The sequence below is a fragment of the Rhinopithecus roxellana genome, chromosome 13, assembly GCF_007565055.1.
Source record: "Rhinopithecus roxellana isolate Shanxi Qingling chromosome 13, ASM756505v1, whole genome shotgun sequence".
Lineage (NCBI taxonomy): Eukaryota > Metazoa > Chordata > Mammalia > Primates > Cercopithecidae > Rhinopithecus > Rhinopithecus roxellana.
In genome coordinates, this window is record NC_044561.1 from 4,644,624 (window position 1) to 4,655,450 (window position 10,827).

The window sequence follows — 10,827 nt, forward strand, 5'->3', positions numbered from 1 at the left end:
ACCTATGGGGATATCCTGTTGTGCCAGGCTGCCTGGATGTGGATATGTTTTCTGACTTGGTCACTTGCTTTGCACAGAGATCCCAGAGATGCAAGTCTCAGGGAAAGTTCTTCACAGGGAAATCTTGCCTGGCAAATGCAATGCCCATGGAAACGGCATCTAGAAATCTAGGTCTGAGTTAGAAGAGTCCTGAGTTCATTCTGTTTGAAAGAAAGTTCCCATGTTGCTTCGCTTTCACCTGTTTTACTGTCTTAAAGATTAAAAATATCCAGTAGCAAGGCCAGGTGTGGTGACTCATGTCTGTAATCCCAGCACTTTGAGAGGCCCAGGTGGCTGGATCACTTGAGGTCAGAAGTTCAAGACCAGGCTGGCCGACATGGTGAAACCCCGTCTCTACTAAAAATACAAAAATTAGCTGGGTGTGGTGGTGGACGCCTGTAATTCCAGCTACTTGGGAAGCTGAGGCAGGAGAATCACTTGAACCCAGGAGGCAGAGGTTGCAGTGAGCTAAGATCATGCCACTGCACTCCAGCCTGGGCGACAGAGTGGGACTCCATCTCAAAAAAACAACAACTACAACAAAAATAGTAGCAAGAGAGTGCTCATCCTCCTCCTGCTCCCCCAGCATCACCTACTGGGTGCTCTTGTCATTAACCATCTTTGCTAATGATACTGCTTGAGAGGGGGCCTGTCTTCTTTCTTCTACATCCTGCTCTGTAGCCTCCCCCTCAATTCTGAGCCTCAGCTTCTTCATCTATAAAATAAAGAGCTTAGAAAAGACAATCTCTTAGCACCCTTCTAGAAAGACCTTCTGAATCTGGTCTGCTGGCACCACCTCTGTCCATTCCATCAGGAGCCAACATCACTGACCTCTTAGAGCAGCTCTGTGCCACCTGCCCCCTTGGGTCAAGGCCAAGGGTGCAGAAGACAGATAAAGAAGTCAGGAGGTGACAACTCACAGGTGAGAGTTTCTGCTCAACCTCGTGCAAGAAGTCTCCTGGATAGAAACCAGACAAGTCCCCAGCACTGCCCTTAGCACCTAGACCGTTCATCCGACAAGTGCCCGGGTGCCGATGTTGTGGCGGCCCCTGTCCAAGGTCAGGGAATATGTACAGCAGGGAAGAGAAGGATTGTCTTTGGCTTCATGGAGCTGACATTCTAGTAGGGGAAAATTAGTGAAGAAATACATTAGGTGCTGGCTGGGCCAGGTGGCTCACACCTGTAATTGCAGCACTTTGGGAGGCCGAGGTGGGTGGATCACCTGAGGTTAGGAGTTCGAGACCAGCCTGGCCAACGTGGCGAAATCCCATCTCTACTAAAAATACAAAAATTAGCCAAGTGTGGTGGTGGGCACCTGTAATCCCAGCTACTCAGGAGGCTGATTCAGGAGAAATGCTTGGACCTGGGAGGTGGAGGTTGCAGTCAGCCAAGACTGTGCCATTGCAAGTCTTAAAGTCTAAAGTCTTAAAGCCTGGGCAACAAGAGTGAAACCCCATCAAAAAAAAAAAAAGACAGACAGACAGTCAGACATCAGGTGCTGGCTGGGTGAGGTGGCTCACACCTGTAATCCTAGCACTTTGGGAGGCTAAGGTGGTAGGATCTTGAGGCCAAGAGTTCAATACCAGCCTGGGCAACAAAGGAAGACCTCATCTCTACAAAAAACAGAAATAAAAATAAAAAAATTAGTCAGAGGCCAGGCACAGTGGAGCATGCCTACAATTCCAGCACTTTGGGAGGCTGAGGCAGGAGAATCTTGAGGCCAAGAGTTCAATAGCAGCCTGGGCAACATAGGGAAACCACATCACTACAAAAAGTAAAAATAAAACAATTAGCCAGGCATGGTAGTCCCAGCTACTCAGGAAGCTGAGGTGGAAGGATTGCATGAGCCCAGCAGGCTGAGGCTGCAGTGAGCTATGCTCATACCACTGCACTCCAGACCGGGCAACAGAGCAAGACTCTGTCTCAAAAATAAATAAATAAATAAATAAATAAATAAATAAATAAAATGGCAGGAATGGTGGCTCCCTCCCGTAATTCCAGAATTTTGCAAGGCTAAGGCGGGAGCATCACTTGAGCCCAGGAGTTCAAGACCAGCCTGGGCAACATAGTGAAACCTCGTTTCTTCAAAAAAAAAAATACAAAAATTAGCATGGCTTGTAGTCCCAGCTACTCAGGAGGCTTAGGTGGGAGGATGGTTTGTGCCAGAAGACTGAGCCAGGGTTTCATCACTGCACACCAGCTTGGGCAACAGAGCAAGGTCCTGTCTCAATAAAAACAAAAGATCAACTTAGCCGACATGGTGAAACGCCGTCTCTACTAAAAATACAAAAATTAGCTGGGCATGGTGGCGCTTGCCTGTAATCCCAGCCACTTGGGAGGCTGAGGCAGGAGAATCACTTGAACCCAGGAGGCGTAGATTGCAGTGAGCCAAGATGGTGCCACTGCACTATAGGCTGGAAAAAAAAAGAAAGAAAAGAAAGAAAAGGAAAGAGAAAAAGAAAATAAATAAAGAAATACATCAGGGGATAAAATGTGTCAGGAGAAAAATGCACTCAGGGAGATGGGCTGCGGGGCAGGGGCTACTACATACAGTTGGGTTAGGGGATGCCACTCTGAAAAGGGGACATTTGTGCTAAGGCCTGAAGGAAACCAGGGAGCACACTACGGGGCCCTGAGGGAAGTGACTCAGGGAGGAGGAAGATCAGGGAGTGCAAAGATCTAGGGGCGAGTGTGGCTGAGTACTGAGCAAACAGCAGAATATGTGGGGTTGGGGGTTTCCAGGAGAGGAGATCAGAAAGATAAGGGGAGGATGGGCCACGGGGTGGCCGGGTGCGGGTGGGGGGAGGGGGGGCGCGGGGGGAGGCCTTGAGAGCTGCTGAAGGACTTGCCTTTTGATTGGGATGATTTTGGGAGTGCTACAATGTAACTTACGTCTTAGAGATCTAAGAAAGCAATACAGCCCTCACACCATAAATTCCAAGGCAACATTGTATCCCTTTTTTTTTTTCTTTTTTTTTTTTTGAGACGGAGTCTTGCTCTGCCGCCCAGACTGGAGTGCAGTGGCCGGCTCTCAGCTCACTGCAAGCTCCGCCTCCCGGGTTCACGCCATTCTCCTGTCTCAGCCTCCCGAGTAGCTGGGACTACAGGCGCCCGCCTCGTCGCCCGGCTAGTTTTTTTTGTATTTTTTAGTAGAGACGGGGTTTCACCGTATTAGCCAGGATGGTCTCGATCTCCTGACCTCGTGATCCGCCCGTCTCGGCCTCCCAAAGTGCTGGGATTACAGGCTTGAGCCACCGCGCCCGGCCTTGTATCCCATTTTAAGGCAGTTCCTGCCTTCCTTTCATACATTTCCTGTCTTGACCACCAGAAATGTGGTTTTGATCTTTTTGGCTTTTATAAACAACACCATGGTAACCATCACTTATATCTTTGAGCAGGTCCTTAACTGCTTCTATAGGACTGGTTCCTAGAAATGAACCCTCTGGGTTAAAGGAAATATAATTTAGGGCTGGGCAAGGTGGCTCATGCCTGTAATCCCAGCACTTTGGGAGGCGGAGGCGTGAGGATCACTTGAGCCCAGGAGCTCCAGACCAGCCTGGAAAACATAATGAGACTCCTTCTCTGCAAAAAATCAAATAAAAAAATTAGCAGGGAATGGTGGAGGGTGTCTGTGGTCCCAGCTACTCAGGAGGCTGAGGTGGGATGATCGCTTGAGCCCAGGAGGTTGAGGCTGTAGTGAGCCATGATTGCCCCAGTGCACTCCACCCTAGACAATAGAGCAAGAACCTGTCTCAAAAGTTATATTGCAAAAAAAAAAAAAAAAGGTAACTCCTGGACTCAAGTGATCCACCGCCTTCAGCCTCCTAAAGTGCTGGGATTATAGGTGTGAGCCACCACACCTGGCTGGAAAGATACAATTTTTTAATTTTTTTTTTTTGAGACAAGAGTTTTGCTCGCTGCCCAGACTGGAGTGCAATGGCACAATCTCGGCGCACCACAACCTCTGCCTCCCGGGTTTAAGCAATTCTTCTGCCTCAGCCTCCCAAGTAGCTGGGATTACAGGCATGCGCCACCACACCCAGCTGATTTTGTGTTTTTAGTAGAGATAGGGTTTCTCCATGTTGCTCAGGCTGGTCTTGAACTCCCAACCTCAGGTGATCCGCTCGCCTCGGCCTCCCAAAGTGCTGGGATTACCGGCGTGAGCCACCGCACCTGGCCTCGGAAATATAATTTAAAGCTTCAGATATGGAGCCCTAACCTGCTCTTTCCCACTCCTACTCCAGGCTCAGGGCACACTTGCCTCACCACAGGCTCTCCCAGGGCATAGGAGGGTGAGTGGGCTGCATGACCGTCCTCTCCACCACTCCGGTGAGTGGCAAATGTGATCTCATTGTTGTTTCTGTTTGCACTGCTGACGGGGTGAGAAGGCTTCTCCAGTGTTGAGTTAACATTTATTAAAAGCTCACTGTCAGGCCTGGAGCTGTGTGGTTTAATAATAACAATGGCATGTATTTTCTGAGCACTGACCGTGTGCAGACACTGGTCAAAGTGGTTTTCTGCTGTGACTTGTTTAATCCCTCACCATCGCGTGTGGCGGGTCCTCTTATGATTAACTACAGTGTAAGTGCAGAGGAAACCAAGGCCTGCTGGGCAGCGGCAGAGCGGGGTTCAAACACCCTTTGCTGGGGGAAAGGGGTCTACCTGTAGTTCAGCCTCATTCGCCTGGGGTTGCACCAGGCTAGCGGCTCAATCTCACTGTGGCCAAGAGGAGACGCTTGACTCTGAGACTTGGTCTCCTTGTCTGTAAAACGGGAATAACAGAGCATGGTGGCTGACAGGGTCTGGTAAGGTCAGGTAACAGTGTCTGGTACCTAGTGGGGGCTCAATGGAAAGAGGCCCACCCCAAACTGAAGGGGAAGGAACAAATGATGGCCACAGATGGTTGGGGCTCTCTGGGTCCTGTACCTATATCTGGGACAATGACTTTCAAACAGCGAAGGTGAAGACAGACACTCTTCCTGTTTTGCTCTCATGTGCTGGTCCACCTGGCTCCCTGTCTGCCAGCTCATCACGACCCCAGAAGGCTGTGGTGCTCCTGCTGGAGTAGGCTTGTGGTGGGTGAGAGTGTGGGCACAGGGGAAGGTGTGTGGGCACAGGGGAGGGTATGTGGACACTGATCTGGAAGGGAAGGGGGCTCCCCTAGTCCTGTGGCCAACTGCACAGCTGGAAGCTTCTGCAACCCTAGGGTCTGTCCATAGGGAAGACAAAGGCGGCAGATGGGAGAGGGAAGGGCACTTACTCAAAGAGCTGCCACTTCCTGATAGCTACAAGAAATGGAGACTCGGAGAGAAGAGCAATTCCCAAGGGCATGTGGTTTGTATGTGGACAGCCTGCTTTGAACCTGGCTCCGCATGGACTCACCCTGAACTAGGCTCTCCCCTCCCTGCATAGCTGTTAATGGGAGTGTTCACACCTGCTCCCTCCCAGCAGCACCCAGGGACTGGGGCCCTCCCCTCCGCTGACTTTTCAACTCTCTCTGGGGAAGACCAAAGCCAATTCATCAAGTGTCCCCCCCAGCTCCTCCCTTTTGCCTCCTGTCCTCACCAGCTCAGGAGGTCCCTTGGGAGCAGCACTGCATCCTCCCACCTCCTCAGTCCTCAGAGACCTCAGCCTGTTAACCTGTCCCTCCTTCTCCCGGGTCTGAGGGAGCTGAGCTCTCTCTTCTGGCTTTTCCATCAGCTCATAAATGCAGCCAGGTCTTCCTCATCAGAAAGCACACACACAGATAAAATAAAAAAACTTGCTGCTCCTCTCTATCTCTCTCTCTCACAGACATACACCCCCACACACCCCCACAAATAAGAGCCAAATGATAAATTGGGGAAAGATCTTTGCCACACAGAAACCAGACAAGGGGCAAAACCTTATTGATCAGTTCAAACCAATCAATAAGCAACATACAAAGAACCTAGCTGCTCAGGAATTTCATTTCTAGGAAATACGAAGAAATATCTAGTTGGGTCTAGATACAGCCATACTAGAAGTTCATACGCACTGACTACCAGGTTAATTCCTTCCCAGGAAAGATCTGGCCATGTATAAATGTATGCAGAAATTCAATGTAACATTATTGAAAAGAGCCAAATATATTTTTAAAAAGTCAAAAGAGATCCAATAACTCAACATGATGTAGCAAAATGCAAGCAATGAAAAATATTTAAAAAAGTTTGAGGTGAGGAATGCTCATGAAATTATACTAATGGAAAAATATTTTATATAGACATATTCAAATATGGAAAAAGGTGTTTATTATTATTTATTTATTTTATTTATTTATTTTTTTTGGAGACAGAGTCTTGTTCTGTTGCTCAGCCTAAAGTGCAGTGGTGTGATCTCGGTTCACTGCAACCTCCACCTCCCAGGTTCAAGCGATTCTCCTGCCTCAACCTCCTGAGTAGCTGGGATTACGGGCACGTGCCACCACACCTGGTTAATTTTTTATATTTTTAGTGGAGACGGAGTTTCACCACATTGGCCAGGCTGGTCTCGAACTCCTGACTTCAAGTGATCCACCCACCTCAGCCTCCCAAAGTGCTGGGATTATAGGCATGAGCCACCGCACCCGACTGGGAAAACGTGTTTTCAAAGGTCTGGCAAAAGAAGGCAAATGTTAACAATAGTTATCTACAAGTATGCAAACAGGAATGATTTTTCCTACTTCTTTCAGTTAATTCATTCAAACAATATTCAGCAAGCACCTGCTAGGTGCCAGGCCTGGTACTGAGCTCTGGGATCTGGACAAGGCTCCTTCCCTCCAGGAGCTTCCAATCTGGGGGGAAGGATGCGGTGAGCCGATGAAAATGCAGGGTGATCAACAGGAGTTTGTGAGCACGCTGAGGAGGCCCCCAAAGAAGAAGGCAGCTGGGAAGAGTGAGAGGAGGTACACTTCAGAACTCAGATGGCCAGCTTGGTGGTGGAGCCGTCCACCTGCCACCACTTTCTGGGACCTACATCCTCAGCTGAACTGCATCCTTGGAGGTCTGAACCCAGTGGCCCCATGGCCAGGTGGGCTTGGGAGTTGCTAGCTGGGGCTGATGTGGTCGTTCACAACCTCCTGGTGTTCCACACAAACCACCTGCAGAGATTCTGTCAACCCTGCCCCACACTGGGGTCCCAGGGCCCATCACACAAACTGGAAATTAATGGACCCATTAGCCTAGCAGCTAGAGGGCTTCAGTTAGTACAAGGAAACAAAACATATTTTTTAGATGGCTGTCCATTTCGGAGTTTATCCTCTAATACTGAGCTGTCCTAGCAGACAAGAAATGACAGGCATCCAAGGCATTAGAAAAACGTTTGAGAGACAAACTAATGACAACATTGGGTGTAGTGGTGTGTGCCCCTAGTCTCAGCTCGGCAAACTGGGGTGGGAGGATTGCTTGAGCCTAGCAGTTTGAGGCTGCAATAAGTTGCCACAACACTCCAGCCTGAGTGACAGAGGGAGTGCCTAAAAACCAAACAAACAAAAAACTAATGACAGAGAGGATTCCATCTCTCCTCTCCCTTTCTTTTCCTTTATATTTTGTTTTCCTTTGTATTCCTTTGATTTGGGGACCCCCTTTTGGGGGGGGTTTCGGGTCCTGGAGAAGGTTTGAGGCTGGAGAGGGTTGTGGGAAATCTTGAGGGAGGCCTGGCTCCATCTGCACTCTGCTATGGGACCCTGGGCAAGGTGGCTCCCCCCCATTCTTTGGGAGGAGGTGACATAGGGGTAGTCTTTGAGCAGCTGGTGGCGGAACAGGAAGGCCAGACCCGGCCTGAGACACACCAGGTGCTCGGGATTATTTGCTGAATGCAGGGTAAGTGACCCCAAGGGGCCTTCGCGGAACAATCACTCGACATTGGCGGAGGGGAGGAAGCCGCAGAGAGGGTGTCATAAGGGAAAGGTGGGTGCAGGGGACATGGCGCCTTAACCCACTCAGGGCCAGAGGCTCAGCCGAGACTATCCAGGCGGTGGGAACTTATCCCCCCGGATGACAGGTGATGAAACTGAGGGAAGGGCCCTGGCAGTGAAATGGGATGGGCGCTGGAACCAGGTGCCCCAGCAGAGCCTCTCCCAAGCCTAGTTCCGCTCCGCTCAGCCCTCAATCTTCCCCAGCTGGAGAGGAGGGAGGGGCGCCTGTGGATCCGAGGCGAGCGCGGAGGCCGGGCGACTCCAACCGGCTCGCCCTGTGCCCAGCTCGTACCCAGGTCGTTTCCCGTACGGGGAGGGCCCTTCCAGCTTCTGGGCAGGTTCAAATCCTCACCCTCCCCAAGGCCGGCGCCGACGCCTCCAGCCCGGCAGAGCCCCCTCCTGCCGGACGCTCTCCATCCCCATCCCCAGTCGCATCCGCTCCGGGGCGAGCACCGCCCGGTGCCCAGGCCTCCCTCGGACGGAGGGGCGCGACTCGACCAAGGTGGCCGGGCAGAGCCTGCCTCGAACCTGACTTCTCCCCGACGCCCCCTCTCCAGCCCCGGGACCCAACCGGGCGGGGCTGCCCTCGAGGGTTCCGGAGCCAGGCGCGTCCTGTCCGCGAGGGCCGGGGCTCCGGGTCCAGCCGCTGCGCTCCACTTCGGGGCGCAGTTGGGGTGGAGGCGGTGGCTGGCACCGCCGCGCGGGGTTCGTGCGCGCACAAATGTCGCCTCCAGAACAGGTGGCCCGGGCTAGGGCGGCGGCCCAGCACCTCTGCCCCTCGCGGTCCCCCCAGCCCCTGCCTTCTCGAGGCGCCTCTTCCCCACCGGGAGCCGCAGGATCCGCCTGGAGCCCCCGCCCCCCGCACCCTTGGCGCGGCCCCTAGTACCTCTGGCTCCCGCGGCAGCGGGCAGGGGGCAGCGGGGCCCCGGCGGGCGGGCGGCTCGGCGGCCGGAGGGCAGTGCCCGGGGCCCGGCGGGAGGCAGCACCGCCCCTCCGGCCCGGGGCGGGGTCAGCGCCGCCCCGCCCCGCCCGTCCCGCCCTGCCCTGCGGGTCCCGGTCCCCAGAGCCCCTGCTGGGTCCCGGCGACCCGGCCAGCGCACCCTCGCTCCTCCCCGGAGCGGGTGTGGACAGTCCCCAGCCCGCGGGCCAACGGGTAGGGAGCGCTGCCCGGCCTCCGCGCCGCCAGTATTACGGGTTACCATCCCGTTTTCCCCATGTAACTGATGAGAAAACTGAGGTTCAGAGGGTTGAGTACCTCGATGTCCTGCAGTGGGGAAAGGACGCTGTCACCCCTGGGACCCGGGTCGGCCTGACCCCACCGCCCCCTGCCGGGACCGTGCTAAGGGCGTGCCTGCATCACCCCAGTGTTTGCGGAATTCCAGTTATTTGCTGTATCCTTAACGCCGCCCCGTCCTTTCTCTACTCCTTCTCCTCTTCACTCTCATCTCGCCCATCTTCACAGCATATTGCTATTGGTAATTTGTTCAATGTGAGAAATTGGAATGTATCACACACAATTTGTGTATCACTAAACTGTATTTTATTATCTTTGGAACGTGCCATATTTCCAGCATGTCACAATCCTAGTGATTTCAGTTCTTACTCCTCTGGAACAACAAAGACTGCAAAAAATGAGACCATTGGGTGACCTATTGAGTGCTGACGCCCATCCTCTCACTCAGCTGATGACCTGGTGCCTAAGCCACTGAGAAAATGGAACCTCTATCCTAGCCCTGAGAAAGAGCCTGGCACTCAATCGGTGCCCAATAAATACACTTCGAATGAAGGAATCAGTAGAAAATTCCTACCAGCTCCCCCACCCACCTGCTGAGGTAGCACCCACTCCCTTCCCTCCTGGGACCAGGCTGAACCCGGCCAGCTCCTGGCCACGACCACCCCCTTCACAAGATCCCGACCTGACCCTTCAAGCCAACACTGATCCTGAAACTCTGCCCTCTCTCCACTCTCCCCGGGTCATTTCCATCACAGGCTGTTACTTCTCCCATCTTAAAATGGAAGCGAGAGGCCAGGCAAGCACTCACGCCTGTAATCCCAGCACTTTGGGAAGCCAAGGCAAGTGGATCACCTGAGGTCAGAAGTTCAAGACCAGCCTGGCCAACATGGTGAAACTCCGTCTCTACAAAACACAAAAATCAGCAAGACATGCTCACTTGAACCCAGGAGGCAGAGGTTGCAGTGAGCCTAGATCATGCCACTGCACTCCAGCCTGGGTGACAAGAGTCAGACTCTGTCTCAAAACAAAGCAAAGAAAAAAAAGGAATGAATGAATGTGGACCCTTTCTCCACTGGTAATACTCTTTTTTTTTTTTTTTTTTTTTTTTTGAGACTCGCTCTGTTGCCCAGGCTGGAGTGCAGTGACACCATCTCGACTCACTGCAACCTCTGTCTCCTGGTTTCAAGTGATTCTCCTGCCTCACCCTCCTGAGTAGCTGGGACTACAGGCGTGCACAACCATGCCTGGCGAATTTTTGTATTTTTAGTAGAGACAGCGTTTCACTATGTTGGCCAGGCTGGTCTCGAACTTCTGACCTCAAGTGATCCACCCGCCTCAGCCTCCCACAGTGTGGGGATTACAGGTGTGAGCCACCGGGCCTGGCCCACTTGTAATACTTTTAATGCTTTTGCTTTTATGTCGGCTTTTCCATGATCACAAATGTATTTTTCAGAGAAACTGTGTATTGCTACCCTAAATGGAACACCAGTATCTCAGAGGCTAGAAGGCAACAGTAAAAGTAACACTAAAACAATGTATAAAACCCGGGTAGGTCCTGTTGCCCCTCCAAGAGCTGAGCTCCTCCTGCCCTCTCCTTGTTAAAAGGAAGATTCAAAGGTGTAGAGAGGTATTCAAGACAGGC

At 52.3% G+C, this 10,827-nt stretch overlaps 1 protein-coding gene across 5 annotated transcripts in view; it reads right to left on the reverse strand.

Annotated features, from left to right (window-relative positions):
• A4GALT (alpha 1,4-galactosyltransferase (P blood group)) overlaps nt 1–8,918 on the reverse strand; it is a 28,888-nt gene extending 19,970 nt beyond the window's left edge. For 3 of the 5 annotated variants that reach the window (XM_030915458.1, XM_030915460.1, XM_030915459.1), the window contains exon 1: nt 8,838–8,918. The gene's annotated coding sequence lies outside the window, so the exon portion shown is untranslated. The remainder of the gene's footprint in view (nt 1–8,837) is intronic. The other 2 variants (XM_030915461.1, XM_030915462.1) reach the window with 2 other exon arrangements.
• Between the last annotated feature and the right edge of the window lie 1,909 nt (nt 8,919–10,827).